The following is a 16,730-nucleotide window of genomic DNA, read 5'->3' as shown; positions in this document are numbered from 1 at the left end:
CGCACGCTTGCCTGCAGTGCAGGCCGGCCACGGCCAGCTGGGATGGATGGACGATAGCAAGCATTGACGGACGGGCATCGATCGCTTTAGCTCGCAACGCACTTTAAGGTCGATAGATTCTGCTGGCCGTGCAGCGTAGTAGGAGTATTCAACAGCCATCATATTAGTATTATAGTACTGATTGCGCTCCTAGCGAGCTAGATTGATAGAACTAAGACTAAGAGTCCAAGAGCACGGCAATCTGAAGATTTGATTCCTCATCATTGGTCATCGTTAAATCGGTCGGCATGCAGGCAGGCACGCTGCACACTCATACCACCACTTGTTCCAGCTCATGTAAGCACCAGAGGGTTCCTGCGATGGGCGGAGCGTCGCGGGCTCGCGGCCGGGCACCCGCCATGCAAAGGCCGGGCCGCGGGCCGGCAAAGCAGATCAAAGCGGGCAAGACGTTCGGCTCTCAGCTCAGGTTGCGCCGCCGTGCATGAAATGAATGAAGAGCATGCATATGACCCCGCTTTGCATGAGGCTGGCCAACTTGCATTGCCAAGCGCCGAGCCTCTCTGTTAGCAGTCAAGGGACTGGGAACGGAAGAATTGGAATCGGAGGAAGGCAGCAAGCAAAAGGAGTAGCCGGTGCCATAGGAAATTGTTGACGAAGGTGATCAGCAGACTCCCAAGTCGCTAGAGAAACCGGCACTTGATGTAGACTTGCTCCACAGGATGTGCACCCGACGTCCAGCGTCGCTGCAAAACTCGTTCTGGGACCTGGAATAACGTGAGGTCAGAAGGGAGCGAGGTGCTTACAGAGCTGCCGCCTGGGGATAGCTTGAGCTGGGACACATGAAAAACGGGGATGAACAGTAGCTTCTGGGGGCAAATCAAGCTTATATGCAACTTTGCCAATGCGCTCCAGAATCCTGAATGGGCCAAAGAACTTGAAGGCGAGCTTGTGCTGAGCACGTCGTGCCACTGATGACTGCACATATGGCTGGAGTTTGAGCAAAACCGAGTCACCTGGGTTGAAAATGCGCTCAGTTCTCTTCTTATCGGCTTGGCGGCGCATTCGATCCTGAGCTCGCTGGAGGTGAAGACGAACCAGGTCTTGCATCAATTCACGTTCCTCAAGCCACTGATGAAGGTCAGGTACAGGAGCTGCAGCAGCCACATCAATGCCCAAATGGCGAGGTGGAAAGCCATAGAGCACTTCAAATGGAGTTCGGCCCAAAGCTGAGTGAGTGCTTGTGTTGTACCAGAATTCTGCCACTGAGAGCCACTGTGACCAACGCACCGAGCAGGCGTGAATGAAGCAACGAAGATAAGTTTTCATGCACTGGTTGACCCGCTCCGTCTGACCATCCGTCTGCGGGTGGTATGAAGAACTCATGTGCAACTAAATTCCAGCCAGCTTGAACAGAAGTTGCCACAGCTTGCTTGTGAACACTCTGTCACGATCTGATATAATCGACTTCGGAAGTCTGTGGAGCTTATAAATATGGTCCATGAACACTCTGGCCACCGAGGCAGCGGTGAAAGGGTGCCGTAAAGGCAGAAAGTGGGCAAACTTGGAATACTTATCAACGACCACCAGTATAGAATTGGATCCTCCAGACAATGGCAATCCCTCAACAAAATCCAAGGATATAATGTCCCATGCAGAGGATGGAACAGGCAGAGGTTCGAGAAGACCAGGGTATCGAGATCTATCTGGCTTCGCCTGGAGGCAAACGACACACTGCTGCACATACTGTAATATGGAAGCTCTCATCCCCGGCCAAAAGAACAGGTTACGAACCTTCTGTATGGTTGCTGGCGCGACAGAATGGCCGCCCACTCGCTGTTGCAATGATATCATGCAAGGCTGCAATCACTTGCTGTTGCAATGATATGTTAGTCCCCAGCCAAATACGCCCTTTATAGCGTATAATTCCTTGCTGCAATGTGAAAGGTGGGCGAGCCTCGCCATTGACAGAAAACTGAGACAACAGGGACGATGCTTCGGGGTCAGCAGCATACCAATCTTAAATAGAAGCCAACTAGTCATGTGAAGGAGAGGAAATAGCCACCAGAGTCTCAGAGTGAAGACGACGAGACAGAGCACCGGCCATGCTATTATCAACACCGCGGCGGTAAACAACCCGGTAACGCAGACCCAAGAGCTTGGAGAAAACTTTCTGTTGCCACGGAGTGTGCAGTCTTTGTTCGTTGAGATGAATCAGGCTCTTGTGGTCTGTATGTATAATGAACTCGTTCTGCATCAGATAATGGCGCCAAGCGTCTACTGCCATGAGTATTGCCAGATATTCCTTCTCGTAGGTAGACAGACCTTGGTTGCAAGGACTGAGGGATTTGCTAATAAAAGCCACGGGATGACCGTTTTGCTGAAGGACAGCACCGACGCCAGTTTCAGACGCATCCGTCTCCACATGGAAAGGAACAGAAAAATCCGGGAGAGCCAGCACTGGGGCTGAAGACATAGCGTCTTTGAGATCTCGGAATGCAGAATCCTGTATAGATGTCGAAACGAAGATAGCATCTTTCCTGAGAAGATCATTGAGTGGACGAGCCATGATGCCAAAATTGCGGAAAAACTTCTGGTAATAACCGGCTAGGCCCAGAAATCCCCGAAGAGCTCTAACATTAGTAGGAACCGGGCATTCAGTGATTCCTCGGACTTTCTCAGGGTCTGTTGCCACTCCAGCTTCACTGACAATGTGCCCCAAGTACGAGATGAAACGTTGGGCAAATGTACACTTGGATAATTTGACCTTCCACTGATTAGCTTTTAACCAAGCAAACACTAACGCCAGATGCTGTAAATGATCTTCAAAGGTGCAACTGTAAATTAATATATCATCGAAGAAAACGATCACAAAGCGCCGAAGACCTGGAGCAAGAGTGGAGTTCATGGCCAACTGAAATGTTCCAGGTGCTCCAGTTAAGCCGAAGGCCCACCTTAAATTCGTACTGACCCAGGTGCGTTTGGAACGCTGCTGTGAACTCCTCACCTGGTTCCATAAGTATCTGGTGAAATCCGGCCTGCAGATCCAGCTTAGAAAACCAACTAGAGTGTGCTAACTCATCCATGAGTTGGTCGTGATAGATTGATGCCCAGTTGAGCCTATGATCCGTGCCCAGATCGGGAGCGTCCAACCCACTATGGCTGGAGGACCCCTGTCACACTGCGCAATATATAGAGGTGGGGGCCGGCGGCTCTGAGTACGAGGTTCGCCTGAGCCGAGCTCCACACCGAAATCTAAATCCTAATCCCGATTAGATATGGGCGCAGCCAGTGACAGAAAGCCACCAGCCGCGCCGCCCCGCTCCACCGACGTCGACGACTTCGTTGACCTCTTCCCCGAACGTCGCTGTCCGTACGCAGACTTCACCAACGAACGAGATTGCTGCTTCTGGACCATCTCCCTCTACGGTGTCAGGTTCGACACGTTCTTCTTTTATTTCTCTCTATCTCTCTACTCTCGATATCGCATTCACAGTAAAGAGAACCCGCTAGACCTAACCCTAGATGATCTTTTTAATCTCAACATTGGTATCAGAGTCAGGTCTTCTAGGGCTTTTAGATCTAGATCGGATGAACGAAAAATGAATCAGGTTAATCCTAACCCTAATGAAACCCTAACCCTAACCCTAATCCCCAATCGGATGAACTTCGAGAAGAAAAGAAAGAAGATCCAAAAGAGAAGGGAAAAGGGGAAGAGCTGGCAAGGCGGCTTACCTAACGAAACCCTAACCCTAATTCGCGACAAGAAAGGGGAAGAGAGTGAACGGACAAGGGTCAGGAGCTCCTACCTGGGGTCCGCCCACTCCGTCTCCACCGCCGGCCATCACGTGGACACCACGCGGGAAGTCAACCTCAGCCGCCGAGACAGGAGAAGTGCTGTCGCACGATCTCCGCCTTGGGCTCGGGCCAAAGGGCACCACCATGGTGCCGCTCGACGGTGCCACGCGCGGCTCCGGCCGCACGCGTGCGCCGGCGAGAGGTGCCATGGCGGAGCCGCCATCCCCGCGTCGCGCCTGCTTTGAGCTCTTGGCTGAACTCTGTCGTTCGTAGGACTGAGAGAGAGAAAGGGCGAAGAAAAGTGAGCTAGGGTTTTTGGAGCCGACGCCGCGTCGCCGTTTTGATCCACCGAGATGCGTGCGTGGCCGTCCGATTTGCATCAACGACGCAGATCAACCGGGCCAGATTGAGCCCAGGCGTGAGCGCGCAGCGGGCCACTTTGCTGGCCCAGGCCCAGGTTGTGGCCTAGGAGGCGCCGCGGGCGTGCACGGAGGTAGTTGGGCCTGGGCTGCGCTGTTGCTGTGCAGGCCACGCGCGATGCTGGGCCGGTTACTGTTGCTGCAGGCCGGGCCAGAATGAACAGTCAATAAAGTTTCAAGTTTATTTAATTTTTAAGAAGCATATTGCGATGAATTTTGTCTAGTTTAGTATCTCTGTTAAAATTTAAACCAACGGGATAATTTTTCAGAGAATAGTTGAGAAAATTTTAATGCTTTTGAAAAATAGATAATCGATTTTTTTTACGTTTTCCCCTGCTAAAGAAATAGTTTATTCTCCAGTTATTTTGAACCAACTTGATATTTAATTGGAGAAAAGGAGATTTTGACATGATTATGATGTTGTTATTTTCTGACCAACGTTGTTAATAACAATATCGTAATTTTAATGATTTTATGCATTATTTTTTATTTCTGCCCAACAGTGATGTAGATTTAATGTATAAACTGTTGTATGTTTTAATTTTGACCAACGTTGGAATCAAGGCATGCAATTGTTGTTGTTATTTATGTTCTCACTCTATATGAATTATGTTTTCAGGCGGATACAACTTGATGGGTTGTACCAAAGAGATCCACACTTTCAAAGGTGACAACTACACAGAATGGAAGAAAAAGATTGATCTGGCCTTCATCTTGGCTGAGGTAGACTGGGTAGTCACCTCATCGTGTCCCACTGAGCCTGTGGCACCGGTGACGGAGACAAACAAGGCTGATGCCGCTTGGGCAACTAGAGAGAGGGATTTTGAATCCCAAAAGATGTCATATGACCTGAAGCATAAAAAGTGGGTCACTACCAACTAGAAATGTTTGACTGTGATAAATAACACGATTGAGTATGCAACTATGGGCTCAATCCCAGAGTGTGACACGATCACCGAGTACCTCGATAGAATAAAGAGTTAGTTCACTGGCTCTTCAAAGACATATGTACCCTGCTGATAAAGTAGCTGGTGACAGAGAGGTACTCTAGAAATAGTGGCATAAGAGAGCACATACTAAGGATGAGCAATTTGGCATCCAAGCTAAAACCAATGGATCTAGCTCTCAAGGAAGATTTCCTTATCCATCTGATTTTTGCTTCCTTGCTAAAGGAATTTGACACTTTTGTTATCAACTACAACATACAACCCAAGAAGTGTGACTTAGAGAGGCTCATGGCTATGTGTGTGCAAGAGGAGGATAGAATGAAAGCTGCCAATGGTGGCACTATCAATTATGTGAAGGACAACAACAAAAAAGAATAATAATGCTAACTCCTCCTCAAAGTCAAAGGAAAAGGGTCCCATGCTGCATCAGCCTCAACAGAACAAGTTCACAATAGAGAAAGACCAGTGTCTCTATTGCAAGAAGACGGGGCATTATAAGAAAGATTGTCCCGATTACTTAAAGATGATCATAATAAAGAAAGGTGAGAACATTATTACGTTCATAAATGAATCCCTATATGTACAGTATTCGAAATCTACTTGGTGGATTGACTCAGGTGCAACTGTTCATGTTGCTAATTCCTTACAGGAATTCCGTTCGACGAGGACTACACAAAGAAGAGAAAGACACGTTAAAGTTGCAAATGGAGTCCGAGCAGATGTTGAAGCCATTGGCGATCTTTCTCTAGAGCTTGCTGATGGCTTCACACTTTTACTTAGAGATGTACTTTATGTTCCCTCTTTACAGAGAAACTTGATTAGCGTTTCATGCTTGGACAATGATGGATATGATTGTCATTTTGGAAATGGCAAATATAAGATAAAATTTAATAATGCATGTGTTGGTCTTGCTATCTTACAAAATGAGCTTTATTTGTTATCACTACGTGATGATGTGAATGTTGTATGCAATGATAGGAATGTTGCGTGCGACAATGAGAATGTATCCTCGTCTGCGGATGTAAACAGAAAATGAAAGAGCGCTCATAATGCGTCGTCGAAATTATGACACTGTCGTTTAGGCCATATTTCGAGGGGGAGAATAGAAAGACTAGTTAAGAATGATATTCTTCCTCTATTAGAGTTCTCAGATTTAGAACAATGCAGAGAATGCATAAAAGGAAAGTATATAAAGAAAATTAAGAAAGATGCCAAACGAAGCACATGAATTTTATAGATTATTCACACAGACATTTGTGGTCCATTTCCTATAAAGAGTATGAATGGTTATGATTCGTTCATAACATTCACAGATGATTACTCCCGTTATGGCTATATTTATCCAATCAAAGAAAGAACATAAGCATTGAAAAAATTAAGATATTTAAGGCAGAAGTTGAAAACCAACACAATTTAAAGATTAAGATAGTCAAGTCCGACCGTGGGGAGAGTACTACGGTCGGCATACCCCATATGGCCAAGGTCCTAGACCTTTTGCAAGGTTCTTACAGGAGAATGGCATAGTAGCCCAGTATTCTACACCGGGCGAACCTCAACAGAATGAAGTAGCTAAAAGACGTAATCATACCCTGATGGATATGGTGCGTAGTATGATAAGTTGCTCCACCTTACCGTTGAGCCTGTGGATGGAGGCGTTAAAAACCGCCATTCATATTCTCAATAGAGTACCAAGTAAGTCGGTGCCCAAATCACCGTATGAGTTGTGGATAGGAAAAGTACCCTTACTAAACCACTTACGTGTGTGGGGGAGTCCTGCTGAGGCTAAAGTATTTAACCCAAACATTGGGAAGCTAGATCCTAAAATAGTAAGTTGTCATTTCATTGGCTACCCAGAAAAGTGAAAAGGTTTTCGTTTCTACTGTCCAGACAGACATACAAAGTTTGTGGAAATCAGACACGCTGTCTTCCTAGAGGATGAAATGATGAGGGGAGCATGGTAGCTCGAGAAATTGACCTTGAAGAGAAACAAGCGTATGCGCCCACTCCGATAATTCATGAGCCATTTTTCTCACTACCTACTATCACTGCACCGACAGTGCAAGATACTGTGGTGCCAGCATATGTTGTTATTCCGCCTGTGGCAACAATGAATGACAATGAGGAACATGTTCTTCAGGATCCTGTAGAACCTATTGCCCCACATGAGGGGGAGCAACAACAGCCTCAAATAGAAGATGTGCCAAATGTGGAGGCCCCTAGAAGGTCTCAAAGAGTTAGAAAATTAGCTATTCCTGCTGACTATGAAGTATACAACACTAAGAAATTTCAAATAGAGGATGATCCCACCTCATTTGAAGAAGCCATGGGAAGTGATCATTCATTAAAGTGGCTTGAGGCCATGGAAGATGAAATGAAATCTATGAATGCTAATAAAGTTTGGGACTTAGAAATAATTCCGAAAGGAGCTAAAACAGTAGGCTGTAAATGGGTCTACAAAACAAAACTTGACTCTCAAGGAAATATAGAGAGATATAAAGCGCGACTTGTGGTAAAAGGCTTTACGCAAAGAGAAGGCATTGATTACAATGACCTTTTCTCCAGTCTCATGTAAGGATTCTTTCAGAATCATAATGGCATTAGTGGCATATTACGATTTAGAATTACATCAGATGGATGTAAAGATGACATTTCTCAATGGGGACTTGGAGGAAAATGTTTACATGGCACAACCGAAAGGTTTTGTCATGGAAGGAAAAGAACGAATGAGATGCCGCCTAAAGAAATCTATTTATGTATTAAAACAAGCTTCAAGACAGTTGTCGGTGCTTTGGAACCGGGGGTCCCTCAACCAACGAGTGAATTTGTGCTGCGTGCCCCTAATCCCGGATGGTGATGCAAAGAGACACAAGGTTTATACTGGTTCATGCAATCGAGGCCCTACGTCCAGTCTGAGAGATTGATCTTGTATTCCTTGCACCGGAGTGCTCGTAGTAGGGGGTTACAAGCTAGGTGGGAGAGAGGGCTAGCCCCAGGTCTCGGCGAGGGTGGTGCGGGCTGTTTGAGGCGTTGTTCTCAAGCAGCGTAGTGGAAGTGTCTAGTTCTATCGGTGTGTTTTTTCCTCGTCCTCTAGAAATGGCCCCGGTCCCTCCCTTTTATACTCTAAGGGAGGACCGGGAACGTACATAGGTTGCTACATAGCGCTTCTGCAAATGGGGTGTCGTGTCCGAGCCCTGTAGCCGGCCACTGTTGTTGTGGTATGGTCGATGGAGTGGCTCCGTCCTTGTCGTGCAGAAGTGACACGCCGGTCATACTTGATCTTGTGCGTCGTGGGGCTCCAGTACAGCTTGATGCAGGACATGGCGGGCGACGTGCTGGTCACCAGTGTAATGACGTCGTAGTGGGCAGCGGCTCTGCAGATGCCGAGGCCGAGCCATCAGTGGGGGGCTCGGCGGTCATGGACCCTCAGGCTGCCGAGCCCGTGAAGCAAACTGCCGAGGCCTCGGGGGAGTTGTTGGCCCTGGGTACTGATTCCGAGGCCACAGTAGCCCAGGCGCGGCTCCCCACGCTGCGTTGTCCTCGGAGCAGGAGTTGGCAGCACAGTGAGGCATGGGCGTCAACCATGTGCATGGTGGTTAGCACAGTGACGGGTAACCCCTGCCCAGTCCGGGGGACGTGCAGGTCATCGCGTGATGACGTCGTAGGGGGCTGTGGCTCTGTAGGTGCCGAGGCCCAGCCATCGCGGGGGGCTTTGGTGGACACTGGGTCCCCTAGGCTGTCGAGCCCCTGAGGCAAACTACCGAGGCCTTGGAGGGAATTATTGGTCCTGGGTACTGATTCCGAGGCCACAGTAGCCCAGACGTGGCTCCCCACGCTGCGTTGTCCTCAGAGCAGGAGTTGGCAGCACAGTGAGGCATGGGTGTCAACCATGTGCATGGTGGTTAGTACAGTGACGGGTAACCCCTGCCCAGTCCTGCCTCCTGTCCCATCGGCCATTCTGCTGTACTGTGCCGAGCATGCGGTTGTCGTCAGGGGCAGCAGTTGGCTGAGTTGATGCGACACGACGTTTTGTCAGAGGGACGGGAGGAGGAAGAGGCAGCGGAGTGCTGCCGAGCCCGCCTTGCGCGAGACGGAGGGTCGGTGGCCCGGCCGAGGCCTTTGGCGGGGAATCGCTCGAGGTCGGTAGTGAGGGAGCCTCGGGCGAGTCGGGGAATCGGCCGAGGCCCGCGGTGATGGGCCTCGGGCGAGTCGAAGAATCGGCCGAGGCCCCCGGGGCCTCGGGCGAGTCGGAGAATCGGCCGAGGCCAGCAGTGTTTAGCTGGTTTCGATCTCTACGAAGTCTAAGCAGTCGTTTTTTGGGTTTTGCTTAGGGTACCCCTTCTCACGGTACCCGACAGTAGCCCCCGAGCCTTGGGGGGAGTGGAGGCACTCCCCCTGAGGTTCTGACGAGAATTGGCTCTTGATAGTTCCTGTCGGGATGGTGTTTTGCATTCGAGGTTTCGGTGGGTGCGCGCGAGCGCACCCGCCGGGTGTAGCCCCCGAGGCCCTGGAGGAGTGATTTCACTTCTTCAGGGGCTTTTTTCTCTTTCGAGTGGAGCGTTTTCATCGTGTTTGCCGGGCCCGTGGGTGCGAGTTCGGATCGCGGGGCCTCGACGATGTTGCGGAAAGAGCCCCTTAGCCTCTGCCTGGAGCGAGAGGGCCATCAGGGGTTCTCCCGGCTTTTTGTACGACCCTCGTGCTTCCTTTTCGCTCGGAAGGAGGGGTGGAAGATGCCATGCTACCCTCGGTGGGCGCGAGCGATGGCATTTCCGGTGAGCTGTTATCGGGTAAGTCCGAGTGGAGGCCCGTACCCCGTTCGCTGGGGGTCGGCTAGCGGTCCGGAGACGCGCTCCAAGAATACCGGCGGGTTTCTCTAGTGGGTGCCGAGGCCGTTCGCTGGGCCTCGGTGGCTCGGTGCCTCCCTACGGTGGGATCCCATTCGGAGACCTCCCTGCCGGTCTCGGACACGACCCGGGGCGCGCCTGTACGGGCTCGCCCGTGGTCGTCCCTGACTCCTTTATCCTGGGGCGGCTGTCGAAACCCCTGGGGGCCCAGTCTTCGAACCCCTGGACCGTAACGGGCTTGGGTCGCTTTGTCTTTATCTAGGGTGTAGGAAGAGCCCCCGAGCCTCTGCACGGAGCGAGAGGGCGGTCAGGGGTCCTCCCGACTTTTTTGTTCGTCCCCCGCACGTCCTTTTCGTTCGGACGGGGGGGCTGTTTGCCGAGCCCACTCATGTGCGAGCTTGAGCCGCTGGGTCTCGGCAAAGTTGCAGGAGGAACCCCCGAGTCTCTCGCACGGAGCGAGAGAGCGGTCAGAGGTCCCCCTGGCTTTTGGTTCGCCCCTCGCGCGTGAGGGTCTGTCTGCCGAGCCCCCCTCGGGTGCGAGGCTAGGTCGCGGGGTCTCGGCGTCTTTTGCAGAAGGAGCTCCCTAGCCTCTGCACGGGGCGAGAGGACCGTCAGGAGTTCTTCTGGCTTTTTGAACGACCCTCGCGCTTCCTTTTCGCTCGGAAGGAGGGTTTGTTTTGCCGAGCCCCCTCGTGTGCGAGTCTAAGCCGCTGGGCCTCGGCAATGTTTTGCAGGAAGGGTCCCTTAGCCTCTGCGCGGAGCAAGAGGGCCGTCAGGGATTCTCCTGACTTTTTGAACGACCCTCGCGCTTCCTTTTCGCTCGGAAGGAGGGTTTGTTTTGCCGAGCCCCATCGTGTGCGAGTCTAAGTCGCTGGGCCTCGGCAATGTTTTGCAGGAAGGGTCCCTTAGCCTCTACGCGGGGCAGGAGGGCCGTCAGGGATTCTCCTGACTTTTTATTCGACCCTCGCGCTTCCTTTTCGCTCGGAAGGAGGGGTGGAAGATGCCATGCTACCCTCGGTGGGCGCGAGCGACGGCATTTCCGGTGAGCTGTTATCGGGTAAGTCCGAGTGGAGGCCCGTACCCCGTTCGCTGGGGGTCGGCTAGCGGTCCGGAGACGCGCTCCAAAAATATCGGCGGGTTTCTCTAGTGGGTGCCGAGGCCGTTCGCTGGGCCTCGGTGGCTCGGCGCCTCCCTACGGTGGGATCCCATTCGGAGACCTCCCTACCGGTCTCGGACACGACACGGGGCGTCCCAAGCGTTTCGCTTGCTTGGGCCTCGGCCTCGCATAGGCTCGCCCGTAGTCGCCCCTGGCTCTGTTGCCCTGGGGCGGCTGTCGAAACCCCTGGGGGCCCAGCCTTCGAACCCCTGGACCGTAACGGGCTCGGTGCCCAGTTCCTTTGCCTGAAAGGAATCGGGGGGGTTATCTCTCTCCCTACGGCTAACAACGGCAGGCGCGCCTTTTGAGGCGGCTTTTTCGGGGAGGCGGAACGGCGCCTGCTGCTGCTGCGGTTGGACGCGACGTGGGGTCAGTCGACGGGACGTATCTGCACGCACGATTTATTGAGGAGGGAGTGGGCGCGTGGGCTGTAAAACCGGATCTGGATAACCGCTCCGGATCTTTTGGGGGAAACTTCCCCGATTTCGTCGCCCGGCGGTTTCGTCTTGTCCCTGCATAAATACGCAAAGAACCTCGCCCTTCCCCTTCTTACCTCTTTCGCATTCGCTTTTGCTGCCTCCGTGCCGCTGCTGAGAGCATAGAGCGCCGGGGAGGAGAAGGGCGAGGGCGAGAGACTGAAAGAGAGAGGGAGAGAGATAACCGCCGTAGCAGCGTCCTTCGCCGCGCAAATGGCTGGTGGTCCCGTCCTCCTTGCGGCGGATCCCTGGGAGCGGTCTGACGTCACCGAGGAGAAGCTGCAGTCGCTCGTGGAGGCCGGTCTTCTTCGCCCGATCACCGACCCCGACGAGCCGGAGTGGATTGCTCCGGGGAACGAGTCGGAGCCGAGGCCGCGCGACGGCTACGTGGTGAGCTTCGTGGTCTTCCACGAGCGAGGCTTTGGGTCGCCGGCGGATAACTTTATGCGGGCGCTCCCGCACTATTATGGCGTGGAGCTGCACAATTTCAGCCCCAACTCCATCGCGCAGGCGGCCATCTTCGTCGCCGTCTGTGAGGGGTACTTGGGGATCGCTCCCCACTGGGAGTTGTGGCTCCACTTGTTCCGAGCGACGTTCACCACCAAGCCGGGGGGAACGAGGGGGGCTCGGAAGGTGCAGAGGGCCGGCGGCTGCACCCTTCACGTGCGGCAAGACCGGCAGTCCCTCTACATCCCGGCCCAGCTGTCATCGTCCAACCGTCGTTGGTATGACGGCTGGTTCTACCTCCGCAACGACGGCGGAGGACTTCCCCCTTATACCGGGCGGGTCGTAGAGAGTCAACCGGAGAAGTGGGGGTACGGCGTCATCCAGGCCGATCAGCCCAGGCTGGAACCGCTTTTGAGGGCCTTGCGGAAGCTGCGTGACCATGGCCTTTCGGCGGCTGTGGTCGTGGCGGCTTTTCACCGCCGGAGGGTGTTGCCGCTGATGGCTCGGCGGCGGCGGCTGTTCGAGATGACGCCGAGCGATCCGATCGCCGGTATCAAGATGTCCGCCTTCGCCCTTACCGACGAAGAGACCCTGCGTCGGGTGAGGGAAACGGTGGACGTGAAGCCGAAGATTGAGGATTTGATGCCGTTCCCGATGCGCCCGTCGCGGGGGTATGTCTCGCTGGTAAGTTGGAAGTTGCCGAGGCTCTCGCGGCCTTCTTGCTTTTTGCCTTTTCGTCTGTTGTCTTACTTCGTCGTTCCCTCAGGGGATAAGAGATGTGCGAGGCTCTCCGCCGCCCGTACCCGAGGACGCCCGGCGGCGATCCGCGAACAGGGCGCGTGCCGAGGAGGAGAAGAGGAAGAAAGATGCCAAGGAGGCGAAGCGTACGAAGAAGATCCTTGCGCGCGAAAAGCTGGACGCCCGCCGCCGGCGTCAGAAGCTCGACGGTCTCCCGTTGGAGCCGTCTCCTTCGTCGTCGGTGTCGGATTCTTCGAGCGACGGCGGCGGGCGCGAGGTGGGGACGGCCTGTTTGGAACACCTCCCCGACATCAGGGAGATGGTACCCGGGGCGCCGGCAAGGAGCCTGACGCCCTCAGGAGGAGGAGGAGGTGTCCCGGGGCCAGTGGCGGCCCGTCCCGGGGCCGAGGCCGACACACCCGAGGCGCGGGTGTCGGAGGAGCGTGCCGTCAGCCCGATGGGTTCGACGGTGGAGGTGGAGCGGGTGACGGTGGGGGCGACCCCATTGTCTCCGCGAAGGGCCGAGGAGGTGCCGGGGTCCGACGGAGGCCGGCTGGCACTGGTGGACACCGAGGCCGCGCTGCTGCCACCACCGCCACCGTTGCAGAGGAGGCAGGCGGTGTCGAAGCGGCTGCATCCCCGTTCGCGGTAAGCGTCTTCTCTGGTGGAGTCCGTAGTACTTCTTGTTTGCCCCTTGATCGCATGCTGACCTCGGGAGTGTCTTTGCTTCCAGCCAGACGCATCTGGTGGAAGATCCTCCTTTGGCGCCCCGTAAGGCGCTCAAGGTGAACGTTAGCTCCTCCGCCCATCAGGCAGCGGAGGCGCAGGCTGACGCGCAGCGTGGCGCGGCGTCGGGCGAGGCCGTTTCGGAGGAGGTGGCCTGCCCAGGAAAAGGGTGCCGAGGCGGCCGCGGAGCGAGTGGAGGAGGAGGAGGCCCACGCCTCGCGATGTTGTGGGTCTTGGGGCGACGGAGGCTGGGGCGTCTAGCACTGCCGAGGCCATTGAGAGTGAGGCCGGGGCCCCCAAGACCTCCGAGGTCAGGGCGGTGGACTCCGGGGCCATCGAGGTAGAGATGGCGGAGGCCAGAGCCCCCGGGTCCGTCGAGACCGAGGCGATGGAGGTGGAGGCGGAGCAAACTTTGGCGCCGCCCCTGGTTCAGACAATCTCGTCTGATGATTCTTCCCGAGGGAAGGAGGCGGCGGACGTCGAGGCGGCCAGTGCCGCGGAGCAGCAAGTCCCAGATCCTGCCGAGGGGAGTTCAGCCCTTGCCCCGCTACGGCCCGAGCCCCGTGGGTGGAACTTCCCGCGTGTTTTCTGGCGGGACCAGGCTGATCCCGAGGGGGAGCCTGTGTTCGCCCTTGAAGACATCGCCGAGGGGGGGCGTTGGGATACCCTCGAGGAGTACCGCCAACTGGCAGTGCGGTCGTTGCAGACAGCGATGACTGTCATGGAAGGGGACTTGCCTGGTGTCACTCGGGTAAGTACTTTCGTGTCTCGCGCCGAGTTGTCCTCGCAGTGTTTGACGTGCGTTTTTTACCTCTTTAGGAGCTCGAGACCCGGTCCCTTGGGAAATCGGTGTTCCTACGAAGGGAGAGGGATATCTGGGACCAGCTCCGGCGGCAGAGGGGCCTGCTTGCCGACGCCCAGGGGCTTTTGTCGGCGCGGAGTGCGGAAGTGGAGGACCTCCGCCTTCGTTGTGCTGACCTTCAGGCCGAGCTGGTTACGGCTAAGGGGCAGGCTGCCCCTCTGGTGGCGAAGATCAAGGAACTGGAGGAGGAGCGAGACTCCTTCAGGTCTCGGGCCCAAGAAGCGACGGCCTCTGCGAAGGCCACAGCCGGGCAGCTGGGTGCGGAGCAGAGCGAGCATCAGGCGACGAAAGCCGCCTTGGCAGAGGCTACCAAGGCGGCCGAGGCCTCTCGGGTCGAGGTCTCATCCTGGAAGAACAAGGCCGAGGGTAAGTTCCGCTGAACCGTGTTCGCTCCATTTGTTCCGGTTTGCGTTTGACTCCTGACCCCTCGTTGCGGCGTAGATCTGGAGAAAGAGGCTTCCCAGGCGGCTGAGGCCTCCGTCGCAGCGCAAGCGGCGCTGGATGTCGAGGTCCGGGAGCACGAGGCGCTGTGCAGCGCTGTTCGTACCGCCTGCGAGACCCTGGACGTCGAGGAGGTCCAATCAGCCAGCTCCCTTGGGAGCCGCCTGATTGCATTGAGCGGCCGCGTCCACGAGAGGCTCCGGGGGGCGTTGCACACGGGTGTCAAGCGTGCCCTGGCCGTCGTCTCCTCGCATTACGCCATCAACCTCGAGGCTGTCAGCGACGGCTACGTGTTGCCAGAAGATGACGAAGAGGCGGATGCGGAGGTCGCGAAGCTGTTGGAGGCGGCCGAGGCGCCTGGCACAGCGCTGGCCCGTCTATTTGAAGAAGAGGTGGTCCCTCCCGCGCCGGCCGCCGGTCCTTGAGCTTTGATCTGGGCCAAAAAGGGGCCATGTAACCGGATTGGGTTAGTTGTCATATCGTGACGTCTTCGTGGCCGTCGAGGCCTGTAAAGTATTTGCGTACGTGCGTCTTTTAATCGTTTTCTGTTCTACTTCCGAGCCTGTGCCCTCTGTCTCGATCTTGGGAACCCGCAAAGAAATCCCTCGGGACCTAAGCCGTCCTTCGGCGAAGGGTGGTGAGGGAGCTGCCGTAGCCCAGAGGCGTAGGCCGTTCTCACGTCTCGACCGGCCCTTTGGCCTCCAGACAAACTTTTGGTCCTTGGGTTTTTTGTGAGGGTCTCGTCGGAGCGCGAGAGAGTTTGGCGTAGAAATTTTTTGAAAGACCATTAACAAACGGTGTTCGAGACTTAGGGGGTTCCCCTTTTTAGCCCCCGAGGGGGGCTCGGCTTTGCAGAGGCAGAGCCGAGTCCCCCTTATAGGGGTATTGTGACGTCGAGCCCCTATTGATAGACAAGCTCTCTGCATAGAACTTCCTCGGAGCCTACGCTGTCCTTTGGGTGAAAAGGTGGTGAGGGAGCTGCCGTAGCCCGGAGGCGTGGGTCGTTCTCACGGCTCGGCCAGTCTTTTCGCTTTTGAGACGATCGTGCGGTCCTTAGGTTCTATACAATCGACTTGTCTATCAGGGGGGTTCCACGAAAGATTATAACAACTAAGAACGCTTCTTTATTGTATTTCGAGAAACCATGTAAACAACGTTTGGAAATTTAAGGGTAGAAACGACGTAGCTGTTCTATGTTCCAAGCGTTTGTGAAGATTTCGCCCTTCTCGTTGGCCAACTTGTAGGTCCCTGGGCTTCAGCACTTGAGCGATGATGTACGGCCCTTCCCAGGGTGGGGTCAGCTTGTGGCGGCCCTTGTTGCTCTGCCTCCGTCTCAGCACCAGGTCGCCCACCTTCAGGTCTCGTCTCTGGACGCGCCGGGCTTGGTAGCGTCGTAGGGCTTGCTGGTACCTGGCTGAGTGTAGCAGCGCGACGTCTCGGGCTTCCTCCAGTTGGTCGAGGGCGTCTTCGCGGGCAGTGCGGTTGCTTTGCTCGTTGTACGCCTGTAGCCTCGGGGAACCGTATTCTAGGTCAGTGGGGAGGATGGCCTCGGCTCCATAGACCAGGAAGAACGGTGTGAACCCCGTGGCTCGGCTCGGGGTATTCCTTAGGCTCCAGATGACTGACGGGAGTTCGGCGAGCCATTTCTTGCCAAACTTCTTCAACCGATTGAATATTCTTGGCTTAAGGCCTTGTAGGATCATGCCGTTGGCACGCTCTACTTGGCCATTCGTCCTTGGGTGCCCTACGGCTGACCAGGCCACCCGGATGTGGTGGTCGTCGCAGAAAGTTAGGAATTTGCGACCGGTGAATTGTGTCCCATTGTCAGTGATGATGGTATTAGGAACCCCGAACCTGTGGATGATATCCGTAAAAAACAGCA

This window comes from Miscanthus floridulus, chromosome 13 (assembly GCF_019320115.1).
Source record: "Miscanthus floridulus cultivar M001 chromosome 13, ASM1932011v1, whole genome shotgun sequence".
Lineage (NCBI taxonomy): Eukaryota > Viridiplantae > Streptophyta > Magnoliopsida > Poales > Poaceae > Miscanthus > Miscanthus floridulus.
Note: the sequence above shows the minus strand (reverse complement) of the source record.